The sequence below is a fragment of the Zosterops lateralis genome, assembly GCF_965231275.1.
Source record: "Zosterops lateralis genome assembly, chromosome: 1".
Taxonomy (NCBI): domain Eukaryota; kingdom Metazoa; phylum Chordata; class Aves; order Passeriformes; family Zosteropidae; genus Zosterops; species Zosterops lateralis.
In genome coordinates this window covers 25,159,980-25,186,059 of record NC_139762.1, presented here as the reverse complement: position 1 = coordinate 25,186,059, position 26,080 = coordinate 25,159,980, and the positions used below count along the sequence as shown (strand labels likewise).

The 26,080-nt window shown below is 40.0% G+C and overlaps 1 protein-coding gene across 1 annotated transcript in view; it reads left to right on the top strand.

Annotated features, from left to right (window-relative positions):
- Positions 1-6,001: 6,001 nt before the first annotated feature.
- Positions 6,002-26,080, top strand: part of CALCR (calcitonin receptor) — a 155,225-nt gene continuing 135,146 nt past the window's right edge. The window contains exon 1 of the mRNA XM_083867200.1: positions 6,002-6,092. The gene's annotated coding sequence lies outside the window, so the exon portion shown is untranslated. The remainder of the gene's footprint in view (positions 6,093-26,080) is intronic.

Genomic DNA, 26,080 nt, shown 5'->3' with positions numbered 1-26,080 from the left:
CAAACCCTCTAGACTCACATGGGTTATAATTATGATGCTGGATGAAATACTGAGAATTAGTCCCCACTCCACAGATTCCTTACAGACTGCAGAGTAAAGGAGAAGTAAAGCCCATAGGGGAAATAAGATGTATTTGGACAAAACTATCTGAAATTTTGCCTCTTCGGCTGCTCTGTCTCTAAATATTGCATAGAGGTGGTTACCCATTTGAAATGAATTCTGCTAATTTCATCTTTACTTAAAAAGCTGAAAAAAATCAATTCCATTTCTTCTCTGATGTCTCTTTGTGATACTGATAATCAGCCATAAAGGCAATTGAAACAGTTCCCAGCTTCCTTGTAGTACATGTCAGTATGACCAAGTATGTGTAAGGCCCCTCACTGCTCAAGTGCATGTACAGACCTGTGATCCCACGGCTCTGGGAGGCATTCTGACGGTGGGAGACAGCAGTGTCTCCCTCCAAAGACTACGATTAACACCTCCACCCTGCAAACATCTCTGCTAAGGAAATCTATGTCAGTCACTCATCGTGGTGCTGTGGAGAACTTTCACACCCAATACAAGGAGATTTCTACACACCAACTTGTTTGGAGGGGCAGAACCTAATTTTACACATGTCAAACTGAGTGACAAACAAATGATAATGAGAATGATTAAGCCTACATTTACTGTCAAGAGCTGGGGTTTAATCAGTTATGTGACTATTACAGTTATATTTTTCAGGCACTAAGACTTTTTAAAATACAGTGCTAATCAGAAATACTAATTTCTGTCTAGCAGAGTAAGGATTTGAACCAAAATTCACCTTATTTCACAAAACCACTATGACGTTTTAGCACATCTTTAGCTTCATTTAAAACATATACTGAGGGGGTAAGCAAAGCCTTAATGATACACAGACCCCAGGCTATTCTTGCAAAGAGAGAAAATTTAATCTGTATGAAAATACATAGATGAGTCTTGAGTTTTAATAGATTCTTACATTACCTGTAACTCCAAATAATGTAAAATTTCTTGTTTTAAACTACATTTTTTAATTAAGGTAAAACTTACATTGATGTGACTTCATAAGTATGTATGATTTATTAAATATGCCTGCTGGTGGTTTTTAGACATCTCGTAAGGCTCTTGAAATAATTTCCATAGGGAAATTTTGTGTAATCTAGAATATTTTCTGATTTATATACTGTAAAAACACCGTAGAGGACATTTCTTGAAACTGTCAGTGGATTTAATTCTCCTGAGGAGCTCTTCTTTTTGATGCTTGGCTGAGGTTCTCCTAGAATCATGTACAGCTACACACTGGCTTAATGAAGCCTACAGTATCAGATTCCAAGTGAAGATGGAAAATACTTGCTCATTCTGAGGAATCAGATGCCCACTCTTTGGAAACATTCCCTAGATTTTCATTATCTTGTTTGCTTTCTCTTTCCCTCCTCTACACAGTGCAAGCAAAGCCCACTGTGTTTCTGCTACCAATATGGATAATTACTGAGTACTGTACTAATGAAAATATGTATTGATAAATTAAAATAGACTCTTCTAGAGAAATTTGGATGTGGTATAAGTACTAGCAACTGGAATGTCTCTATTCATTTTGGTTTATTCTTTGAAAACTCGAATATAAATAATTTTCTTGTATTTTCCGTTTTCTATTACTTTGCTTCTTGTGTTTCCGAATTACTGACTGAATGTATTGGTTTTTAAAAAACCCAAAACACCACTAAAAGCCAAAAAAATTATCTTTTAGGTGCATAAGTCAAGATTCTTTTCCCTTCACTTCAAAATGTTTTGAAGATCCTCTTAGAATGTCTTGAGATGTTAACTGAAGAATCAATACTTGGATATATTAAACATAACAAAAATTAAAAAGAGAAATTTAAGCAAGAAGGCAAATTTAATTACCCATGCCTTTTTTATACATTAAGAAAGTTAGCGAGATTATTGTTCATTAAGCAACTCATTTAAATAAATCTATTTTGACATTAAAATTATTTGTACATCATTCTAATGAGATATCTGATGTTGGATAAATACACAAGTCTTGATTTTTCATGTTTCTACAAAAAAAAGCTAACAAAAATTAAACAGAATCATTAATTTTGAAAAGAGCTGTCTTAAAAACAGTTCTTGGATAACTTGATAGGTTCTGGGGTTAGATATAAAACACTGTTCTATTCCTCTAATAATCCTAGTCTAAACTTCTTGTATGTCTTCCAGCCACTGGAGCATTCTATACTTCTCTGATGTTGCCTTTCATGGTCGGAATGGATTTCTGCGACTGGCAGTAGCTTCCTAAATATATTTACCTGTCATTCTGCAAATCCCTAGTTCTGCAATGATCTCTTTTCCTGAAAATTAAAAGAAAAATTATCTCATTAGGGATGCATGATCTGAACAGCAGCTATAGCCACCCCATGAATTTCCCCCTCACAGAGCTGATGTGTTTTCCAGCAAGCAGGCTTTGAAAGCCTGCATTGCTGCTGATAGTGCTGTAACTATTCTCTGAGCTTTCAGTCAGGGCACTTCCAGGAGTGAAGATTACCAAGTTGTACGTAAAAGAATTAAACATTACAATGGAAGCCTTATAGAGACTGATGTAACTTGTGCTAAAGTGAATGGCAAATTCCCATTCTTTTGACCCTGAAATGGATTAGGGTGAATGTATTACCCTTTTTGTTTAAATGCTATCTTTTACTAACTCCAGTATTTTATCCAAATTGTGAATGTAGCCCTCACCCAAATGCATTTACAATCCTTTGATAAAAGGATAAAGCATGCCTCTACAGTCTTCTGTAGACAGCTCAATGCTCACACTTTCCATGCTTCAGAAAAACTAAATCTGAACAACCTTTTCTACTGTGCTCTGTGTAATTCCTATAGGGTACACCATACCAGGCAAGAAAGATATATAAATTATGACGGGAAATAGCTTGTCTCCAAACATTGCAAGCAGGCATCTGCAAAAGATTTTGGAAATATCTCTACACAATTCAAGGAAAGTTTGTAGGTCCAGCTGGGAATTTTTCTTTTAAATTCCTCACCTGACCAAGAAAATTAGGACAGTGCCAGTTTCACAAATGGCATCCTTACTTCTAGTACCATTAAAGGCAAACAAAATATATTTACAGAATAAAAGATGGTGTAAACGAGACAAATTACACAACTGCAAAACTTTCCATACTGAGTGGAAAAATGTTTTCCCTCGTAACAGAATAAAATCACTGAAATTTTGGAAGGTTTGGACTTTCTTCACTTTCCACGTACAAAGCAAAACTATAATATCACATCATAAAACACTAGTTCAGCCTCTTCTCTGCAGAATTCAGTGTTGTAATGACTCCTGAGCACAGGTGCAAATAGAACCATTGAGGTACAGTTAATAATAATTTTCAAGTGGTTATTTATGGGTGGGATCAGTATTTCACACACATTCTAAACAGTTGCAGTCCCTTGGGGCACAGGGGAATTGCTTATAGCAGAACAAATGAGAAAGTGCTGCTTCTGTGTCAAGGTAATGGTTAACGAAATGGGAGTTTATAAAAAAAACCACCCAAACCTTAGGAAAGCTATTTCTAGATTATGGGATGACAGATTTATACTTAAGCAGATGAATACTATTCACTAAGAAAACAGAGCAACATGCAATCTGTTTTGAAATAAATATAAAAGCCATCAGTGAAAATGTGATGTGTTCCAATCACAGAATGAACAGTGTTAGCTGGATAACATACAAAAAAAATCCTAAACAGGTGGACCTTGGGAGAAACTAGCTCTCTATTTTACCACTTTCAATTTACTGCTCCAGTGTCAGGAAGAGGGATTCTCCTGCTTTCCCTAGGCTTCAGAATAAGGTTTTGTTTCTCAGCAGTTCCTCTTCCACAAACATCTGAAGCACTTAGAACTGTGACTCACCCAAGCCCCTCTCGGGGCAGCACGAGAGGGACAGGACTGCAGTGAGTCCATGGGGGTGCTGCTCCGTGGTACCAGACCTAGTGCAGCTAAAGAGAACCTCCCCTAACTTCACTGCTCCTGCCAGAGAATGCTGTGAAGAGTGGAGCAATTGTGGCACTGTGAGAGCACATAAAAGCAGCTACCACTGTTTATCTTTGCTGTCTCTGCAGGAGTAAAGGATGAAACCTTCAGAGAAAGTTCAAATCCTAAAGGGATAACAAATTACATCAGTATTCCTTGAGTGTCTCAACTCTTATTATGGTTGCCCCCCCACCCTCAGTATCAAGGAGGACAAATTTTCTTCGATGGTATTAGCTGGAGGAACTCTTTTATCAGCTGCTGGGAAAAGTGGCAAGTTCCTTTTTCTTGGACCTTGGTGCATGCTAAGCCCAGCACCTCCTTCTGAGCACTAAGCTCCCTTGTTCCTCTCCCTCCCCCCCTTCTCAGAATAGTCTGAGCTGCAAAAAGGCAGCCAGCTTCTTTTCCATGCAGGTTTCTGTGAGAAACCCAAGCTGTAAAATTTGGCTGTAGTCTGTAGGAGAAAGTGGCAGGTGGAAGAAAAACACCTGAGAACCGCTTCAGTAGCAGCTAACTTTCCATTCAGAAGTAAGCCAGGAGACTTTAAAGACAGAGTTCATTTTATTTGATGACAGCAACAACCTTCACGCAGAAAAAGGAAAGAAAAAAGCTGTCCTCAGCCGGGTGGTGGTACCTTTTGAGCAAGTTTGTTTGCCTCCTGACTCCACCTGCTGGGAAGACACCCCAGCACTGCGATCCGCACTGACACGTCTGGCGGGAGCGCTGAGGTGAATCACCGTGCGCTCGCTCCGGCTCCCACCCTCACTGTGGCTCTCTGGATATTTAAATATTGGGTAGCTTGCAACAGTCATAGCAGAAAAGTGCTCCCCTGCACTGCTTCATGCACAACCACTCGAGGTGGGGAGTGTTGGCTCAGTTGCCCCTGGATGCCCGTGTAGCTGCGGTCTGCTTTTCTGAGGAGCCCAGAGGTGCCCAGAGGTGCTTGGAACCGGGTCTTTCTCGGCCTCTTAGAGTTAGTGAGTTTAAAACGCTTACATGACTTCTGGAGCAGAAACGGGAATTTAGATGACTCTGCCGTCCGATGAACTCTTGCGGCCACCTCTTGTTCATCCTCCCCAGCTTCGTGGACGGTAGGTAGATGGTTCACGCAAGCTGGAAGAGCATCAGAGGAACGGGGCAGACGGGAGGAGGCGGGACAGCATCCCCGGGGCGGCCGGGGGCCCAGCAACCCTCAATGTGCGGCGGGGGCAGCGCCCCGCCCGCCCAGGTACAGGATCGCAGGGGTCCTACGCTCCACGCCCCGCATTCCCCCGGCTTCCCTTTCCTAAAGATGCCCGCGACAGAATCTCAAGCTGGCTCGGCTGTGAGGACCTTCTCCTCCAAGAGCAGGAGGAGGAGGGGAGGTCCCCGGCCGGGCCTCTGACCCCGCGGGGTCCGAGCTCCTGCGGGCCATGACCCTCTCAGGGTGACCGGGAGACAGCCCGGCCCACGGCGGAGCGGGAGCTCCCGGCCCCGCACGGGAGGGACCCCCGGCACAAGGGGCGTTCGGCTGCGCTGCCTCCCCCGCGGGGACGAGGGGGACGCGTCCCTGCCCGGGGCGGGCGTCTCTCGGCAGTTCCCCCGCTCCTCGGGCGCTGTGTGGGGAGCGCCGCCCGGCCCCGCTCCCGCTCCCGCCGCCCCCGCAGCTCCGGCTCCGTCTCCGGCACGGGCGCCCCGCCGGCAGCAGCGCCGGGAGCCGCGGGAGGCGGGGGCGGGGGAGGCGCTGCTCCGGCCGCCCCGCACCGACGTCGGCGCGAAGCCCCGCCGCGCCCGGGGTGGAGCGGGGAGCGGGGAGCGGGCGCGTCGCGGGAGAGAGGAGGCAGATGCTTCCCGAGGCGCAGCCCCGCCGGAGGGGCTCGACCCTGGCCGGTGCCCGTCCGCCCGCTCCGGGACGCGGGGACTCGCCGGGCGGGTGCCGGGGGGCTGGCAGCGCCAGGCGCCCCTCCGAGCAGTGAAGGGGCGGCCGGGCTGAAGGTGCGGGCACGGAGCCGCCGCGGAGCTGGCCCGGGGTGACGGGAGGCCGGGAGAGGCGCCGCGCCAGCGTCGGTAGCTCTGCCACCGTAAGTCCCGGCAAGTTTCGCCTCCTGCCCTTCCCCACCCGCCGGCCCGGGAGAGCGGGAGAGGCGCCGGGTCCAGCGAACCCGCGGGGCAGGCGGGGAGGGGGTTCCGGGGGGAACACAGCCCCTGGCTGGTGGTGCACCCAGAAATAGGGGGGAAAGAGGCAGAGGGTTGCAGGAGCTCCGGCCCGCCGCGGCGGCGTGTGCGGTGCCCCGGGGAGGGGCTGTCCGGTGCCGGCGGCCGGGGCACAGCGCGGGGCCGGGGCACGGCGGATCCCGAGTTCCCGCTGCGGCTCCTGCACTGGCGAGCAGGTCCTGCCCGTACCGTGCCGGTTATAGAGCAGCCGCTCTCCGTGCTGGAACTACAGGGCGTTTAAATGACACCTGAGTCACTAGTTCGTGCTTCTCAGGCATGTCAGATATTATTTCCGTGATATTTTTCATCTGCTGGACCGATATCTGTACTGACTTTGGCGTTTCACACCGCAAATGTAATAAACAACATTAGTAGGTTTCAGAATATTGCCACTGATGACGGTAGATTGATGTATGAGGCTATTTACTGGATATGTCCAAGTACAATATAGTGCCTGCCAATTTTGTCTTTAAATTCCGATATTGATTTCATTCTTGGGTTTGGAGGGTTTTTTTGACAAGGTTAATGTAGTTGACAATTTGCAAAGGAAAGAGAAAAACTTTTGGTTTTTTTTTTTTTTAGTTACACAATGGCAATTGTAGCTGAAATGATGAATGAAAAAATCATTCATAAAAGACTAAATAGAAAGATGTGTATCCTAAGACTTCTTGAAGTCAATATTGTCTATATCTGACAGATGTCTTCCTGCCAAGCTTTTACATACACTGGCAACCCTTAAACTTCTTAAGAGTAATGCAGCGTGTGATATTCTTCTCAGGACTGTGCACTTCAGAGTTAAGTAGTCTGATTAGAGGGAGTTTAGAATGAATTAAAGAAGACATCACAATATAATGCCTTTGCTTTTTTATAGGCACTGAATGAAATTAAGATTTTGCTTCTGCTCCTTTTCCCCTTCAGTGGCTGAAGAATTATATTGTGGGGGCAGCCCCTGTGTTTGGTCAATGAAAGGGTCCCTATGCTTCTTCAGGGCTGAGTGTATCAGGGCTGACCAGGATAACATTTCTTTAATGCCAACAGCTCAAACTGCAGGTGGTGTTGAGCTGAAGATTGAATTTAATTCACCTCTCAGAATCCTAGGCATAATTTTCAAGGAGATAAATTAAATACAGGAGAGCTAATACTTCATTGTAATTTCTTCAGACATGTGATAGCCTTTGCCAGTAGGCAACTTTTGCTAAGCTACTACTCTGATGCTTACTACAGCTGTCATATGCTAGCTGACATGAAAGAGTTCTGAATGAACTAAAATACTGTGTTTCTGTACCTACTGGCATGTATTAGAGTACGCAAACTTTATAAATCTTGGGTAGGGGTTGGTCCTGTAAAGATCAGCGGCAATATCCCAATTAATCTTCCCAGATGGGTTTCACCATAGGTCTTCATTATCATTTATAGTGAGTGCCAGCGAAATTTAGTTAGAAATTCAAGTAGGAATCTGACTCTACAAACAACTCTACATAGTACTGCTTTAGAATAATGGATAAGAGCCACGCAGGTCTTAACACTTGTTTTAAAAAGCTATGTAGAATAAACTATATTGTGCTTTCAAGAGGAGTAAGCAGTTCAGATTTGTCTTACACTCCAATTTTAATGTTTCATCAGACTCGATCATTTTTTCATAAAAAAATTCGATTGCAGTTTGCATATGCACCATATTTTAACCAAGATATTCAAGCAGCACAAGGGTGAATATTTTCTGATTATTTTGTTTGTGGCAAAGAAATTTAGAAGTAAACTGCTAAATATTTGAATTACTACAAAAAATGTCAGCAAGCAACTGAGCAATGTTATAGTTTAGTTCTCTGCAGTTCACAAGGTTTGTTGAGAGATGAATGAACAGAAGCATATTTTCTAAAAATCTTAATGAAATATTAATTAATAATATGTTTACAAGGATTAGCTTCACAAACTGACAGAATCTAGTTTAGAAAACTTTTTCTTTTCATGTCCACAACTGAGTGATTTTGTAAAGCATCTGAAAAAATCGAGAATTTTCATTAAAGATGAAAACAATGTTCTTCAGAGGGTTTGATGAATTATTTTTATTCCAGCTCTCTTCTAGATCAAGATAGAATAGGATAATGTTTAAAACCTACCCAGTTAATTTTAAATCTGTATCTGTGAACCTGTAAGAAGCTACATGCAAGTCCTGTTACATAATAATAGTGGCATGATCGACATAGCTGCCAGTAATTCCTACTAGTTTTGTCTAACTGAAAATGGAGGAAGAGAGCATATCATGTCTCAAAGTTCCTGAAAAATCATTAGATAGGAAAAAAAAGACTCTTCCATGCTTGTTTTTTTTTTAGATGCATGCAAATAGAAGCTTTGGGAAAACAAGAAACTAAACAATTGACTGAAAGTTATGCTAGCAAATACAATGGAATTCAGTTTTGAAAGTGATAATTGGTTCTACATATTAGTAAGCTGGTAAACTCAGTTTTGTTTTATTTCAGATAATAAATGTTCGGGTCTTAACTATTTCCATTTGTCAATATGGAAACTCATATTAATGCCCACATAGATCTTACCTGGGCCTTTCAGGAGCAATCCAGTTACCTGCTGAGCAGTTTCAACCATTGTTGGTGTTAGAGTGGCATCTAGTCAGCTCCCTACCTAGAACTACACACAGAGTTAAATTCACTCTCTTAAAACATTTGCAGTGTAAATAGTCAAGAGCGTCTAAGACATCTAGCCAAAGGCCAGATGATGATCTCAGTCTGAAACATGAATAGTCTGTATGTAACAATGGTAGACTGAGCACCTTTTAAGAGGATTAAATGTTAATTGATTCTTTGATAAAGGTACCCAGAAATGAATGACCAATACCTTAAGGTTGTATGTTAGTTTCCACTAATCTCATTTTCTTCAGTATTAATTTCTATATTTAGTAGCATTGGCCTTCCACAGAACAGCATATAATTACATATTGTTTTTTACCAGTTTTTGCTCTTATACCCACTTTCCATTTGACATTGCTTTTAGTTACTTGAATGGAGTGAATTTCGAAGTAACTTAAATGAAGAGACATGTTGAATTGCTCACATGAAGAACTACCTAATATAAGGTAACAATAGCAGTGGGAATTGTCCAGATCTCATTGTTAGAAGGACCACTGCTAACAATGTTGGGCTTGATAGTCACCTGGAAGTTACAACTGGAAAATCCAAGTTTCCTTCTATGTGTGGTTACAACCATTTCAGATGGATACCTTTTAAATCAAGGTGATATTCACAGATACCACAGGAATCTTTCTTCAGGCCATCCTCTGAACAAACCAAGGGCATGGTCTTGCCTTACCAGAGAGCCTGTGAGCTGTTCAGTTAGCTCCACACTTTCAGGATGAGTCTTTTGAGTTTAAGGAGGATGGAGAGGACCTGGGGGTGGTAGTTGCCCTCTGGCAGTGAGCACCTTTTGACTCTTTGTGCTGCTTTGTATGGATGTATACAAAGGTTTACCACTGAACCAAGGAAGTACAAGAAAATACAAGAAATTTGGGTGCTCAGTCATAAGAAGAAAGTGTAGTCATTAGTCATAGTTGATAGGGAATAGCACTGGGAACAAGAGTACATATAAAGCACATGAGAGGTATGATGCTGTTTTTCCATGGTTCCCAAAATGTCTTCTGAATTAGGATCATCTGGTAGATCGGAGAACTAGAACCGGTTTTAGCCAATTACATACTGAAGTGTAGTCCTGAAAGGTGGCTTTCTGCAAGGATCAAATTAACCTGTGCACCAGAGACCGAGGAAACGTGGAGAGGAAGACTCCTGGGTCCAGGACAGGGATGGATGGTGCAGTACCCCTTTTCTTACCTATAGATATTGTACACAAAACCAACTGAAAAATGCAGTTCATTAGCTACTGCACCTCAACATGATGGCCATACTCCTTTTTCCACAGTTATCATGTGGGGTTCAGGAAAGGTGTTATGTGTGACATCTGGACCCTGGCTTTTTTATCATTTATAATGTAGAAGACCTGACATGGATTTGGCAGAATGGCTGTTCTCACCACACTTCTAGGAGTGGTTTTTGAAATAAGCATGTATTTCAGTTTAATATGTCACATTTCAGTGTTAGAGTTTCATGTGACACTGTTTAGCAAATAATTTCTTGCTTGGTCATATCCAGCAGTGTATATAAGAACCAAATCACTTTGCCTGTGGTTTTTGATGAATAATATTAACTATTACCAAGAGTTAGGTGAATAATACATTTAAAATCTGTGATTTCACTGCATTTTTTTTCAAGATACCTCTTACAATATGTACTTTCAAGTAGTATTAAGATATGATGTAAACTTGGTAGCTTTGACATGTTTGTTTTGTGATGTCCTCATTACCTTGGGGTAAAGCAGGGGTTATAAAATTGTTATTATTCAAAAGGAGGTGTTTGAAATGCCATTCTCTTCCTGGGTGGTCTACAAAGCACTTAACTGCCCCTCGACAATTAGGAAAAAAAAAAGATTTTTATTCTGGTTATTTCTTCTAGAAATTGAATAGTCTGCAGACAATGCCAAGTGAATTTACAGACATATTTGGAGGTTGAGTGAAGATGAGCTATGCCATGTCTTCAGAGTTGTCTTCTCAGAATTGAGCTGACAATTAAAAGTATCTCTTTTAAATACATTAAATGCCTCTGAAAGCATAGTATTGCCATTACAAAGATGTCAAAGCTTCATGATTATGACTGTGCTGAGATATACTTGTAAAAGAAAAACAAACTAAACTTCTATTTTACCTTTTATTAGTGACTGGAATGAGACTCCACGTTTGGCACAGTGTCCCTTTAAAGGTCAACTACATTTTCTGTTTGTGGTTTTTTAATAATGAAATATTTACTTACTTTTCAGTGCTCACATAACAAAAACTGCTGTAATTCATGGCACTGTTTAGAGCTTGATGGAAGAGGGAGAAAGGTAACCAAAGACTGAATAAATTCATGGAGTGAATTAGCCACTTCTGTTTCTTTCAGGCAGCACTGAGGCATCATTTAACATCGGAAAGCTCAAGTGACTGTAGCATCTAAGCTAGGATGTATGCAGATGGATGACTCTTTTTTTAGTCTTGATTTTTCCTCCACCTGATATCAGCAGTGATTGTTAACTGCTTAGAAAAATCACAGGTAGCTCTTCAGTTGTATTTTACTTGTATCTTGATCTTCCCTACAGGTTTTGTGTGCCAGAGCAGTTATCTGTAGCAAATCTAGCTATCATGATTTAAGTGAATCATAGAATACCAGGTTGCAGAGAAGCTCAGCATGAGCTGTACATATGCTGGTGCAGCCCAGAAAGTCAAACATGTCCTGGGCTGCACAGAAAGCAGCGTGACCAGCAGGTCATGGGAGGTGATTCTCCCACTGAGTTCTGCTCTTGTGAGACCTCACCTGCAGTGCTGCATCCAGCTTTGGGACCACCAAAATAAGAAGGATGTCAACCTCTTGGAGCAGTTTTGGATCATGAAGTTGATCAGAAGGTTGGAACACCTCTGCTATGAAGACAGAGAGAGTTGGGACTGTTCAGCCTGGAGAAGAGAAAGCTCCAGGGAAACCTTATAGGAGCCCTCCAGTACTTAAAATGGGTTGACAAGAGGGCTGGAGAGTGACATTTTACAAGGACATGTAGTGATAGGACAAAGCAGAATGGCTTTGAATGGAAAGAGGGCAGATTTAGATTGCATAACAGGAAAAAACAACTTTAGATAGGAGTGGTAAGACACTAGAACAGGTTACCCAGAGAAGTTTTGAATGCTGCATACTTGGAAGTGTTCAAGGCCAAGCTGGATGTAGCTTGTGATATGTGAAGAAGCAACATGAGTCCTCAGAAAGATTTTTCTGTACAAATTTACTCCCATTATGGTTCAGTGGCAAACTGGTGATATTTTACACTTCCTTCAGTACAAAATCTCTTTATGTCTCACTTTATTTTGCACATTCTTTTGAATAGACCTATCACCATGTGACTTTTTCCAACTTTCTTTGATATCTGCCTCTGTTCACATAGTCTTAGTGACCGGTAGCCTTAGTCTGTAGCTTGTGTTCTGTAGTCTTAATTACCTGTACTGTGCAGGTGCTTCATCACTAGGCCTCTCTCTTGCTTTGCACTTCCTTTTCATTGCTGAAACATGATGTGTAATTTGCCATATGCCAGCTAACAAGCAGATGGTAAGCATCTCTTAATAGATAAGTATGATTCCTCATGGAAGAGATATGAATGCTGTCCCATAAAATTTCAGCTCTTTTTATGTTATGGGCTGTCATCATCCATTGTAGTACAATGAACACAAAAGATATTAAATGATCTTTGCCTTGATATGATAGTCCCTCTCCAGACTATACTAGCTCACCAGAGTGAGCATTTCATACTTCTAAATATGCTGCTTGCAATCTCATTCAGCCTTAAATATTGAAGGACAGGAGAGAGATGATGGTTGCACCTTCATACTTAGATTGCTTAGAGAAACTTTATGGAGTTTCTTGGATTTGGTAAAAAAAAAGTGTCTACAACTGATGAGTGTCCTCATGTGACTAAAAGTTGGATCTCATCTGGATAACTCCTCCTGTTCTCACCAGCCAATCCAGCTCCTTATGGGATCTTAGTTTTCTTTTGTCTTCAAAACAATACAGAAATGGAATGGTAGGCTTACAGTGTTATCCTCAGTTCTGTTGTTGCTGCAGAGGTGGAAACATTGGACTGAAGGGTATGGGATGCAGAAATTGCATCAAATAACACAAAGTTTTATTAAAGAGTGAAATGTTTTGGAGGAATGGTAGAACTCAGAAGACATATTTTGAATGCTATATGCAATTGAGCATTTAGTGGTAGAGATGAACTGGAAAGCTAGGCTACAAAATGCCTGATTAACTAATAGACAGCACTGTCTTCCATTTACCTATATTGTAGCAGGGGAAATTCCATTTACATTTCAAAGGGCAGTTTAGTCAAACTAGCTTAGATAATCTCTGGTAAATCTTTGGCTTTGCTTCAGGGTTTTTAAGAACATTTGGAAACGGAAAGGGTAACCCATAGACAGCTGATCATGGGCTCCTTACTGTGCAGAGTTGTAGTGCTTGGAGTTTAGCAAGTCCTTTAAGCCTTGGTCTTGATTAAAACTCAGTGATGGGGAACAAATGATGTGAGTGGAGATTTCCTTTAATGTTCTCAGGACCATTCCCACTACTACAGACTGCTGAAGGGTCTGACTCTTAAGCCTTTGTGCTCTTTTGTGTTAGAATACAATGTTTTCTTCTGTGTTCAAATGTTGCCAAGTACATTTGGGGTTGAAGCAGGATCAAGTAATAAATAATAATCATTGTTACCATATGTTCTCACAGATAAAGCAGACCCAGTATTTTTTTGTCAGCTGTTTTTTCTTGCATTTTTTGTTTTTATTGTCTCAGGGTATTTGATGGTGTATACTTCCTAAAGACTGGAGTAATTTCAGCACTGAAAAGAAAACAAGTATGTGTGGATTTTTAAGTGTTTAAATGCCTACTGACTCTATTGGCAATCAGATCTGAAATGTTTTGGAAGAAAAGTGTTTATCCCGTGAAATGCCTGATGTAATCAGAGGTCATCACTGGAGAAACCAGTAGGTAGTCACAAAATAAATTTATCACTGCTTTTTCATCTGCTGTTCAGGTTTACATGCAGAATAATAATCCAAGCCCACTCCAGCATTTTGTCATTGTTGTAGCTGTTTGAGTTGTCTGCACAGTGACAGAAATTACACAAATATTTGCATTTAAACTAGTAGCCTCCTCTTTAATAAGAGGAAAAGAAGTGGGACTTGATGGCCTATAGTGCGTGAGAAATCAGTGTGATTAAGCCAGAAGGAGGTACGTATGCACTGTTTGCAGCTAGGATCCTGAAGAACCTTAAATATTAACTGAAAGTATCTCCATCCCCCTGCAAAGTATTGCGACAGTGCTTTTTTAGTATCAAAGCCTATAATTTATCTACTTATTTACATAATTTGCAGCATATGGTCAGTATATTATTTACTGTAATGTGGATCATCAAATGTTACAGACATATCACATACCATATCAACGCGTTTGACAAGAGGTTTCTTGAAGTGATAAATTATATTTTTTTCAACTGATGTGCAATTCCACATGAAAAAATCACATGGGTTTAATATTTAAAGAAAGTTAGTTATGCCAGTTACTTCAGTGTAGAATTTAAAAGATTTCAGAACTAATTTTACTGTTGAAAATGTTCAAATTTTTTTGAAGGGAAGTGAAAATTAAACGTATAAATTAATTACAGGATTTTTAAAATAAAATCTTGGGTTTACTACCATTATAAAAATACTTTTGCAAGTGATCAAAATTTCAGTTATGTATAATTTTTTATATTAAAATACTATTTCAATTTTTAAAATTTCACTGTAATATAGAAAGTGTCTTGAACTCAACAGCAGACATTGTTTGGATGGACAAGGATGCAATAGACTGGAGGGGATATTGGAGAGAAAACAGCCCTATTCACAGTGCATATGTATTTAAAAAAAAAAAAAAAAAAAAAAACAAAAAAACACGGTATCTTTAGTCTGTTGGATTTATTTGGAGAGTTTTAGCCAGATAATTTTCACGATCTCTGAAGATCTCCTCCAGTGCATGATATATTGCTTTGCTTGTGTTCACAAGTTCTGGTCGCTCTTTTTGCCTGAGAAGTCCTTGTGCTACCATGCGGTGGAAAATGGACTTGGCAGTAGATGGGTTCTGAGTCAAGACTGAACCTTCTACATTTGTGTAAGAACACACCCACACATGTACAACCCAGATCTTCTAGAGCTTTCCTCTGCAGTCACAGTTTTGAGGTAGTATAAGCCAGTTTGTGCTGCCTAAGAGAGAGCTGAGACAACATGCCTAAAGTACAAAGGAAGAGCAGGAAGGGGTATAAAACAGTATGGAAAAATGGAAGTGGTTTCACACATGGAAGAGGGATACTGGAATTAGGTGTTAGTACTGAGGACCAGTAGAGTGTGGAATTTGGGGCAGGAGTCATTTGAGAAGGACAAGCTTGTACAATACATTAGATGCTGAGGGAGAGACTGATATTTGAACAACATTGACATTTCCAGAAACAGGCATTGAGGGTAGACAGGGTAGGAACTTGTAGGACATCAGAACATTAGGAGGAAGATGCATTGGAAGAGACAGAATTACCTCCCCCTTCCCCACTGAATATATTGGAATAATGAAGCCAGGAAAATGAGAGCTTTAAGAAGGAGAGAAACTGAAGGCCTGGGAAAGAGATTCAAACTGCAGCAGCAGAAAGCTTGGAAGGAGCTATATCTGAATAGGAATTGTAAATGGTATTGAGGGAATGGAGAGTGGAAATAGGTTAGAAGAAATAGCTAATGTCTCAGAGGAAACAGGAGTATAACAGAAAAAAGTTCATAATGGAGAAGCTCAGAGTAGAAAGAAGCAGTATCCTTGACAGTGCAGCAGTCATACATGACCTGCCAGAGTCCCACTCATATTCTGCTGTCAGCACACATCTGTAAAGATTTTTGGTGAAGAACTTTTACAGTAGAGTTTAAACACTCTAGTCTCTTACATAAGCCATTTTCACAATGTGTAGTTAAAACACTGGTATAATGATCTTAGGATGGTGGTATTTGTTCTTCATGGATTTATCATGCCAGGCTTCAGTGGGTAGGGTACAGAAACTACCTGGGAAGCTAATTAATTTTAGCAACTCTTTTTAGTTCAGCACATTCAGTGTGTAAGCAGGACTTGCAGATCGTAAGCCATGTACCAGTTTTTATGGAAGTAATTTAAACCAAGCTGACAGGCAGAAACTGGAGAAAATTTTATGTTCCTCACACAGAGAGAGGCTAGAAGTATAGACCTTTTGAAAGAAGGAAGCTTCATTTAATGCACAGGTTTGGTTGATGGAATCTTTTTTGCTGGACTTCAGGCAAAGAATGGGGAAGACCCTTCTTCTTATATTATTTTGTAAGAGAGATGAGAAGATTTGTAGATGTCTGTAGGGCAAAAGTTTTGAAGCTGACAGAAGAAATGTGGATAGACAGCTGGAGCAGTTTGAGTATAGGATTTCAGAGAGAGAAATTCTCTGTTGAGCAAAGAAATCTTAGGAAGGTGAGAACCTACTGAGTCCTTTGGTGTGAGTGAATCAACCAGCTGAAACTGATTACAAAAAGACTTTTTGCCGAAGAGAGGTAAAAATGAAATAAAAGTATGTATTTTAGTGGAGGAAACTTGAACATCCTAGAACACCACTAGAAGAGCTAGAGCATAAAAGGGACAGATCAGATGAGGGGACATTTCAGTCACAGTGATGACATGTAGATGATAAAATGTGGGTCAGCTGTCATTTGTGTGCATAGTACCAGAGAGAAGCACTAACCAAAGTTCATGCTAGAAGCATGGTCCAGAGCCACAAACCCAGCAAGCTGCCAGTGATCATGGGAGTATCGTAAAATGAAAAATGAAAAGCAGCTGTTTAAGATAATATTTATATTTAATACTGCAAAGCAAACTGGGGAGATCAAAGGTGAAAAGTGTGCAGCTGAAGAATGTTGCTGGGGAAAGCAACCAGCAGAAATATTGCTGTTAAAAAAAGGAGATTTATAGTGGTGAGACATACATCTTTTCAAATAAATTAAGCAAAAATAGCCATAAAATGAGCATCAGTATTGAGGACAAGTTTTGGGACTGACTTTAGGAAAATTAGAGTCCATGGCATAAAACATGGCTAGTAGTATACAAGAACATTTATTCTAGGCAGATAAAAGTCTAAGGATACAAGTTGACATCCTCATATCTCTATAAAAGACATGAGAGCTCCTACAGAAATAATTTTGCATAGAAAGGTTAGCTATACATTAAATTTGATAAATACATGAAAAACAGTAAAAACTGGAAAAGAATATTTGGCCTGGCAGCCCCATGTAACTGTTTATCAGTGTGTTTGAAAACAGGTGATGTCAACTGCTTGCTGCAGAATCTACCTAGAAGGCAGTACCAGAAGTGCACTGCTCTGTGATAGCTATTTCCACTGCATGCCCCTTGGCAATAAAGATGTTAATTAGAAAAGTGAAGAAGCCACGGGAAAGGGTGCACTTGATGACAGCAGTAGAGAAGAAAAATGACAGGGTATTCCATGTATGCATAGATATTAAAGATCTTTAAGGCGATGAATCAAGAACAAATCAACACAAGAACAATCAGGCAATGAGACAGGAACAAAACAATCCACTCACGCTAAATGTCATCACTTCCAGGCCCTCTCAAACAACCAAATTATGTTAGATGCACAGTTTGATACTGGAAAGTCTGATAGGGCAAGGAGAGCAGCTAATTAGTGCTTTCCAACACTTTTCCAGAAGGCAGTGTTTCAGAAAATCTGCTAGTAGATTATCTGCCCTTGATATATTGAAGTAGAAAGGTCTTGGAATAGTAGAATGTCTCACATTCTTACCAGAGTAAATGCCACTAAAATCCAATAGTGTTAATCACATGATACTGGGGACATTTTGAAATCACAGTCAGACCCAAATCATTAGCAAGCAGATGAGTGGTAACAGTAGAGCACTGGAATGGATTGCCCAGAGAAGCTGTGGAATTCCCCTCCTTGTGGAGATTCAAACTAGCCTGGATATGATCCTTAATAGCAGATCTAGCTTTGAAGTTAGCCCTGCTTTGAGCAGGGGGTTTACTAGATTATCTCCGAGGTCCTTTACAGCCAATTTTATTCTATGACTCAGAGAATTACTGTGGTCTCAGAAAGAGGCAGCCAGGCATATCCAAAAATGGAAGAAAGGAAAAGAGCTGAAAGCACTGATCTCTCCAAAGGAAATTAAAATCAGAGTAGCATAAGCAACTCACCTGCTAAATAGCAGAAATTATGTCATCTCTATAGGAACTTGAAGGAGGAACAGGCTTTTATGTACAATTTAAAAATGGCCTAGGAAACTTAGAAAATAGACACACAACATTCCATGGGAAAATACCTCTACAGGATGTGCTGCATGAGCTGTGGACATTGCAATAGTGATGTATAATTATGCAGCATTTACAAAAGCACTCTTCCCTGTCAGCTATCTTTTAAATGTTTTTCCTTCCATGTGTTAGATATTGCTTCTTCATCCTTCATATGTATGATATGCTGAGTTACTGAGAGTAGATAGTAAGTTTCAGAAGTCTTTGATTAAGGAAAAAAATGCCAACCCATCAATGCAACATTGGGTCTTCATCTGTGGAATCATGATAATGCTATCTCTCACCAAACAGCAGTAGTTTGGAGGTTAATTATTTGTCAGTGAAGCATTTATACTGCAGAAATGAGCACCAAGGAAAAAGCCATGTAGAGAAATTAATAAAAGCATGAGGGGTTTTATGTATGTACAATAAATGAAATCCACTGACTACCAGAGATAAAGTATTGGATCACTTTTATTTAAGTTTGCACTGTTCATCCTCAAAAACCCCAGGAAGAAGGATTCCAAGGGCAAAAGAAGTGCAAAGACTAGCATTTAAAACTATAGTAACTATTCCCAAAAAGGCTAAATAAGGGTTATGCAAGTGGTTTCTAACCTTGGAGTTACCTTTATAATCTGGGGAGGCTCTAATTATGACTTTATTACATGAACTTGGGTTTATGAATTAAATTCCAAAAGAGACCTTGTATGACATATGGAGACCAGTGATTTACAAACACATAAAGTGTTACAGGCAAGTACCATGTGTTTCTTTAGAAGATCTTTTAACCTCATTGAACTCAGTCTTTGATAAATTTTTCATCCATTAATAAAAGCAAAGGGAGAAAGTGAAAACAGTGCAGAAATTTTACTACCTTAGATTGCAAAAAAAAGCCCCAGAAAGCTAAAGCTGTTATACTTAGAATACTATTGAGAGCTAATTCTTAAGTAATCTTAATGCTGTTGAATAAAACTCATCAATCTTCAAGAAGGTGGCGGTCTGACAGCCAGTCTGTTAGCATTCCAGTTTAATGCTAGTCCATGAACTCACATTTTCTCTGTGGATCATTGCCATTAGTCTGATAAAAGAAGTATATCTCTGTTCTTCATGCTTTGATTCCTTTTAAGGCATTTTTTTAAGAGCAGATTTTACACACTGCAAGAAAAATGAAGTAGGGCATGAGATAGTTCCCATAGCTGGAAGCACTGCCATCCTGTCAGAGAGACTGAAACATGTCAGGGCAGGTTTTTCTGTGACAGGAACTAATACAAGATAATATACTTGTTTGCCATACTTAAGACACCTCTAGAATTCTCATAGGGTCTCATACTTGTGTCAATGTTTGTATATAAAGAGAGGAATATCATACTGGTGAAATCCTCTTTGGGACACGAACTTCCTCAAAATCTTCTGAATCTCAAAGCAATAGGATTATGTGTCACAGAACACCCAGTTAAAAAGTAAAAAAAGAGAGACTTTTGGAGACCCCTTCAGATATCCACATATCTATTTGAGAGAGAGAGATCTAGTCAAAAATTGCCTTTCCTCTTTCTCCATTTTGCTTAATTTGTACATGATTATTCCTGAGCAGGTTCCTCCTTCTTAATTTTCTTTGATCAATCAGGATAATCCTTGGGTATGGACTAAGCATGAGGGTGTAAAGTTTGAGAAGGTAGATTTGAGGTTCTTAAAAACCAGTATTTTTGATTTTTTTTTTCTTATAATTTTATTAAAGCAGCATTTCAAAAACTATTTTCCATAGTATCCTCATCCTAAGTGAACTTTTTAAGGCAAATGGAGTGAGTAAGAAGCACTGCCAAACAGACAGGAAACACATAGAACTTCTTGAGTATGCAACCTAACTTGTGTGATGTGACTTTTCCCAAGAGGAGAAAAAGGAAAATCTATCTACACTGTTTATTTAGGTAGAACTAGGAGTTTCTGTAGCTGAGAGATGCACTCTTAAAGTATGATCTGTGTGCGTGATGCAATTCCTGTGACGTTGAAACGAGGCCCCTATCCCATCTGCTACAGACCTTATTTTACCACTCTGCTTAAAGCCAATGTGGTTGGCTAATAATTAAATAAACCCTCTCTTTTGCCTTTTTCTTCCCATAATTTCTGCTACCCTTGGGCAGAACTCCCTTTATTCCAGGATTTTGAAACAGTATAATGGACTTTTCCATAAATAAGTCATAACCACTTAAATCACTAGCCTGAATTCATACTTTTCAGTCAGTGGTTATGTAGGCTGGAATCAGATCATCTGTCTTTTCATGCTTGGAAGAAAAATGGTAAAATGCAATAAAAATATCTGACAAAGTTAATCTCGGTGTCTGATGAGGAGACTGGACTGATTGCAGATACTCCTAGTATGGAGGCTGTGGGTGGTGGCCTCAGAAAGTGTAATCCAGGGAAGCTAGCACCCCTTTCACCTTTCCTGGCTAGTAGACATGTGGGACAGGAGCTTTCCTGGTGTAGCAGTGCAGCTCCAAGCCGTGCTGGTGGAGGACAGACTGATGATACCAGACTGATGATCCCGCTCTCCACTTGCTGCCTTGGGCTGCCCCCTGCCCCTCTCAAAGTGCCCATCTACCCACACTCAAACCTGGCATCAAATGTGATGCCTCATCCCTCCACTGAGTGGACATGCTCGGAGATTCTTGTAACACAGTTCTTCCTTTTGAGAGTCAGACATGAGAGCTCTGTGAGCACAGATTTAAAGAGGGGTCTTGACTTGCTGACATCCAGGTTCTGGTTAAGCTCAGATTGCTGCGCTGTGTCAATAGGAGTGAAATAGCAAAAAATCATAGAGCTCCCAAGGAGTGTGAAGTTAGAACAAGGTAAGTAGGTACACCCTGGTTTGGGTGAGAAGAAGGAAATATGTGTTTGTGGATAAAAAGCACATCTGTACTGTTAGCACATTAGTTACTGTGCCAAATACTTCTTCCAATTACAAAAAGAAGGATACTCTTAGAAGGCATACTGGTCATTCTTTTGAAACTATGTAAACCAACTATGTAAACCAACTGTGACACCTTGTACATCACACTTGTTATGTTAAAGCCTTAACTCTTACTTGAAAAGGGTTGATTCATATGAAATCCTCTTTGTAGTGTCAATGTAGCAAACTGAACATAGTGAAAAATCCAAATAAGATCTAAAGCAAAGACTTAAAGTCTACTTATATAATTCGTATTACTTGGTGTTAATCTGTTAGTGAAAATGAATCTGGAGAACGTAGGTGTAAATGTAATTCATGTTGGTTTCAAATAAAATAGAATAGAATAAATTGGTCTGGTAAATGAGAACATGTCCCTCTGTTTTGTTAGTACTCTATAACAAGACATGGGCAAGAGCTACACACTTTTCTGAAGCTTTGTTTTTAATATAAACTATAGACTATAAAATCATTCCAATTCTGAGGATTTTTCTGGTATCTTTGCTCTCCACAAATGGAAGGGATATTATACATAAGTATACTTGGCAGTTTCCTACTAGAAAGCAATATTGTAAATAACGAGGAGACCCAATAGTTGAGGCAGAATGTAGTGGCTGAACAATTAGATAATGGGGCTGAAATAATCTCACAAACCCAGGAAATATAAACTCAAAGCTGAAACTTCTTTTTAAACTTTTTTTTTTGACCACACCAAGCAGAGCCTAAAGCACAGCCTGATTTCCCCCTAAAACATGATATTAATTCCATCATGTTTTCTTGTGTGCATCTCTGCATGTGTGTGCATATATTGCGTCTTTTAATTGTTTTCAATGGAAAACCTGGTCAGTACTGACAGTACCTGTTAGCCCAATGGAGGAGAACAGAAAAAAATGGTAAACAGATTGTTAAGATGCAGCCTTCTTATCCGAAATAGAAGCACCGGAGGGAAAGAGTTAATAGGAAAATACAAAGAATAAATGCGTACAAAATATGGCTATTGCTGCTGCTACTACTACAGGAGAAAAAAAGAGGCATGAGAAAGCCGGCAGAAAAGAAAGAAAACTCGGAGCTTGTGGGAAACCCCAAGCTTAAGGAGAGAGGTATTAATTTTTAATTTTCTTAGTCCAATTTTAGGGAGCTCCCCTACAAAGCAGTCTTTTTCAGTTTTCTCAGATCTACTTCACCTGCCTCTCCAGACCTCTTGCTGGAGGTTGATGAGGTGCCCGGTAGGTGGCATCCTTTTAACACAGTGCTGGTATCAGTTGGTTGGAGTTTAGGGGTTTTTTTAGTTAAAAGCTTTTTTTTCTGCAGCATTTAAATGGATTATCACAGAATTGCCACATGCAGAAGTTATATTGTTGTGAGGATTTTTATTCAAGGCTCTCAAATTTGGCATTCCCAAGCTTCAAAAAAAATACCTATTTAGGAATCTAAATGGAAGAGAGAGAGGAAGAAAGTGTTCTCCCTCATTGGTTCAGAGCAAGTTTCTGGGGGAGTTTAGAATGAGCTACGTGTTCACAGCACCTACTGAAATCACTCTGTGTTTTTTGACTTGAGGACTCTGGTCTAAATGAAAGACTAGTCTCCAGAATATGGTGATTAGGATATCATATTTACATTTGAGCAATTGATGTCTGAAATTGTGACATCTTATCATCTGCATTTAATTTGCCTCTGTTACATCTTGTTCATTTTTGGAACTTATTCATTTTTTCCTTCCTAAGAAATAATGCTCATGATAGCTGGGGGGAAGCCTGTGTTATCACAAACCCATCTATGCTCGTGTTTGCACAGAGTTCTACATATGAACAATATCATCGGTCGGATGTAGTTTGAACAGGCACATGCTTCAGGCTGTTAGTGTTTGGCACAGGGCATTGGTATCAGGTGCCAGCTATTCATTCAGTTAAAGCAGTGCCCCCTCTGAAAGCACACAGATAATTCACAGGCTGATTGCAGGTGGAAAACAAATCTGTTTAACTTGTTTAGAAACATGTAGTGGATCAGGATGTTGAGTAGCCAGGGATATCTGGGGATGTTTTGAGAAAGTGTTTCCAAAGAGCTGTTCTTCATCTCAAACTTCACCTCCTGGTCTGCTTGAAGGTTCGCCTTGCTTGGAGGAGAAAAGTAGCAAAGTTCCTTGTGGCTGGAAACAAGACCAACAAAAAGAGTTCTGAGCTACTGTCTAATAATACAGGATCTGAAATAAACATACATGGTAGCTGAACAAGTCTCACTAGTTCCAAAGCCATCTTTGCACAGAATAGGATTGACAGATCTGTATCAAATGGAACATAGCAGGGGTTTTAAACTGTCTTTCCGCAATTTACTGCTCTGAGGTTTGTGAATTGCTGTGGGGATAAAGATGCCATAGTGTCCTCTGCCAATCTGCCACTGGTGCAGTTGTATCTCCAAGTCCTAGTACTGTAATAAATCAATTATCTTGTCAATTTGCATCAGATTGACATGTCACTGAGAAGTGAAGTTTAAAAAAAGTGAGTTTAAGATACTGGCCTATTTAATTTCTTGTGTTATTTGTTCTGAACATATAATTAATCCAAAACTGTGTTGAAGTTGTTTTAAGGGGAATTCGGCTGTTTTTATATTCTCTATCCATATGCACTCAGTGTTGTGCTTTTCACATACACACCAATCAAAGAGTCCATCTCTATAACTTCTTCCATCCCTACCTACTTTGCCTGGGACAATCTGTCCCAGGGAAAACTTCCCAAAAGACAAAAAGTAAAAAAAGGATGTGGATTATTTATATGTAAACATATAAATAGAAACAATATTTCCAGACCTAGAAAATTCCATTTAAAGCAAAAGTATGTGAAAACTTTTTTTGGTGCAATTGTCAAAAAGTAGTACCACATTAAATGATTATGTATGAGGACTAAAAGGATAATTTTCTAACCAAATGTGAAGTGCAAAGTCATCTTCCCGAGTCTGCAGACAGACCATCTCTGTTTATCTGCTGCCAACCATAACTTTCCCAGGTCACACCAGACTGAAATTCATATGATAGGATCATATCTACCCTTCAGAGTGTGAGTGGCAGTGTATGAATCATGCCAGTTTATAAAACTACTACTACTGTTTGGAAAAATCTCAGAGGAACTGAATTAGTAAGGTCAGGGGAAGGATCCCAATAAATAACATTTGAGGCCTGGACAGACTGATAAATTCTTCTAAAATAAGCAGGCTGCTGGAGGAAAGTGAAGGGACAAAATTCCTTCTTCCTTTGAACTTACTGCAGGAATGGAGTTTCAATATTTGAGATAGACATGGGGGAGAGAGATAATAATGCAGAGAACACCCCGGGGCAGTGCTCTCCTAGATGTCACAGCATACACCATCACAGCAGACAGAGATATTTGTCTCAGCCCTTGCTCAATGATGCTCCCAAGTTGCTTTAGTGACTCATCTCCATTGTTGATGTTAAAGCAGTAGGTGTCTGGTAGCAAGGACTGTCTGTAATCATAACTCGAGCTCTGTGGCAATTGCTTAACAAATCAGCAGCCTATTCAGTGCATCTCTCACAGCTTAATGTGCAGGCACAGAGAGCTGTGCTCACACAGCCCCCAGGGATGTTTCATGTCTTCCAATGTTGAAACTTGGTCCTAGATCTGGCTGAGAGGGGTGCAGAGCCCAACATTGCCAAGCAGGTACCTGAGGATGATCATGTAGGGAAGTTCCTTTTCTTTACAATAAGGTATTCTTTATTGCTTGCTAATAAGTGATCTGTAGGACAGACTCTCCACATATTTAAGCAAACTGAGATCCAGTTTGAAGAAAGGAAGAATTATTGAATGCCCCAATGCAGAATTAATTATGTCAGATTCTATAGGGAGCCTTTATCCCTATGAATTATTAAAGTTTATTTAAATTAAACTATCATCTTAGAGTAGTTGGAAACTACTCTTCAGGGCTCTTCAAACACCAAACCAAAACACTGTTCCCATCCCAGATGATTTGCCAGCTAAGCCAAGAGAAAGATGTACTCAATGTGGATAGAAATGGAGATAGTTGTATGAGAGGCCGTAGTTAATAGCAACCTATTCAGTAGTACTACAAGTTTATTTAGAGCACTTCTTTCATGGCAGATGTTTCAGAAAATGTGGCAAAGTTTAATTATATCGTTAGATAATTAAGAAATTATAGCAGGCACGGAATGCAATTAGGGACTATAATCAGGAAGGGAACATTTTTTATAGACCAACTTTGAAAACAGAAGTGTGAGTAAACTGAGAGACTGAGAGGGGAGGAAAACAGACAGTAGGATGAGTCAAGTAGGCTTTTGACACAGCATTGTCCAGTATTAATAAAGAATATATGGCAGACATGTAGTTATTAGATAGTAGAAAAAAAATATGGATTCAAAAGAAATCCTAATACTAAAGGAGAAAGTATGGAAGAGATCCAGAAGATAGACTGGAGCAAGTACATGGAAAGTTTGAAATTATTTTTTGAAAGAATTTAAAATATTTTTTAAAAAACCTGTATATTGATGAAGTTAAAAGAGAATGTATAAATAGTTATGGGTCTTTGAGTTGGCAAAAATGTCCCTAGACAGCTCAGTCCTGGAGCTTGAGTCTTGTAATGGGTCACAATAAATAGCTGCACTGGATAAGCTGACGAAAAAAAGAATTGTGAAGGCCCTTTTATGGCTGCAGTCCAACATTTTTTCCCTCACCTAATGTTTTTCCTTTTATACTTTTTCCTTGATGGTAATATTATTTTAGATTACATCTGTATTTGGTGATACCCCAGATAGCTTTGTGGCTGGATTGCTGTATTGGTGTTTGTTTATCCAGTGGATTACTGGGTTTGTTCCAATTTTGTTTGTTTGTAAATGCTCCCCAAATTCGTGTCCTCCTTTATGTCCTTTAAAGTATAAAACTTGTAAAAGAAAGCAAACTTCATGTGCGTAGCAGCT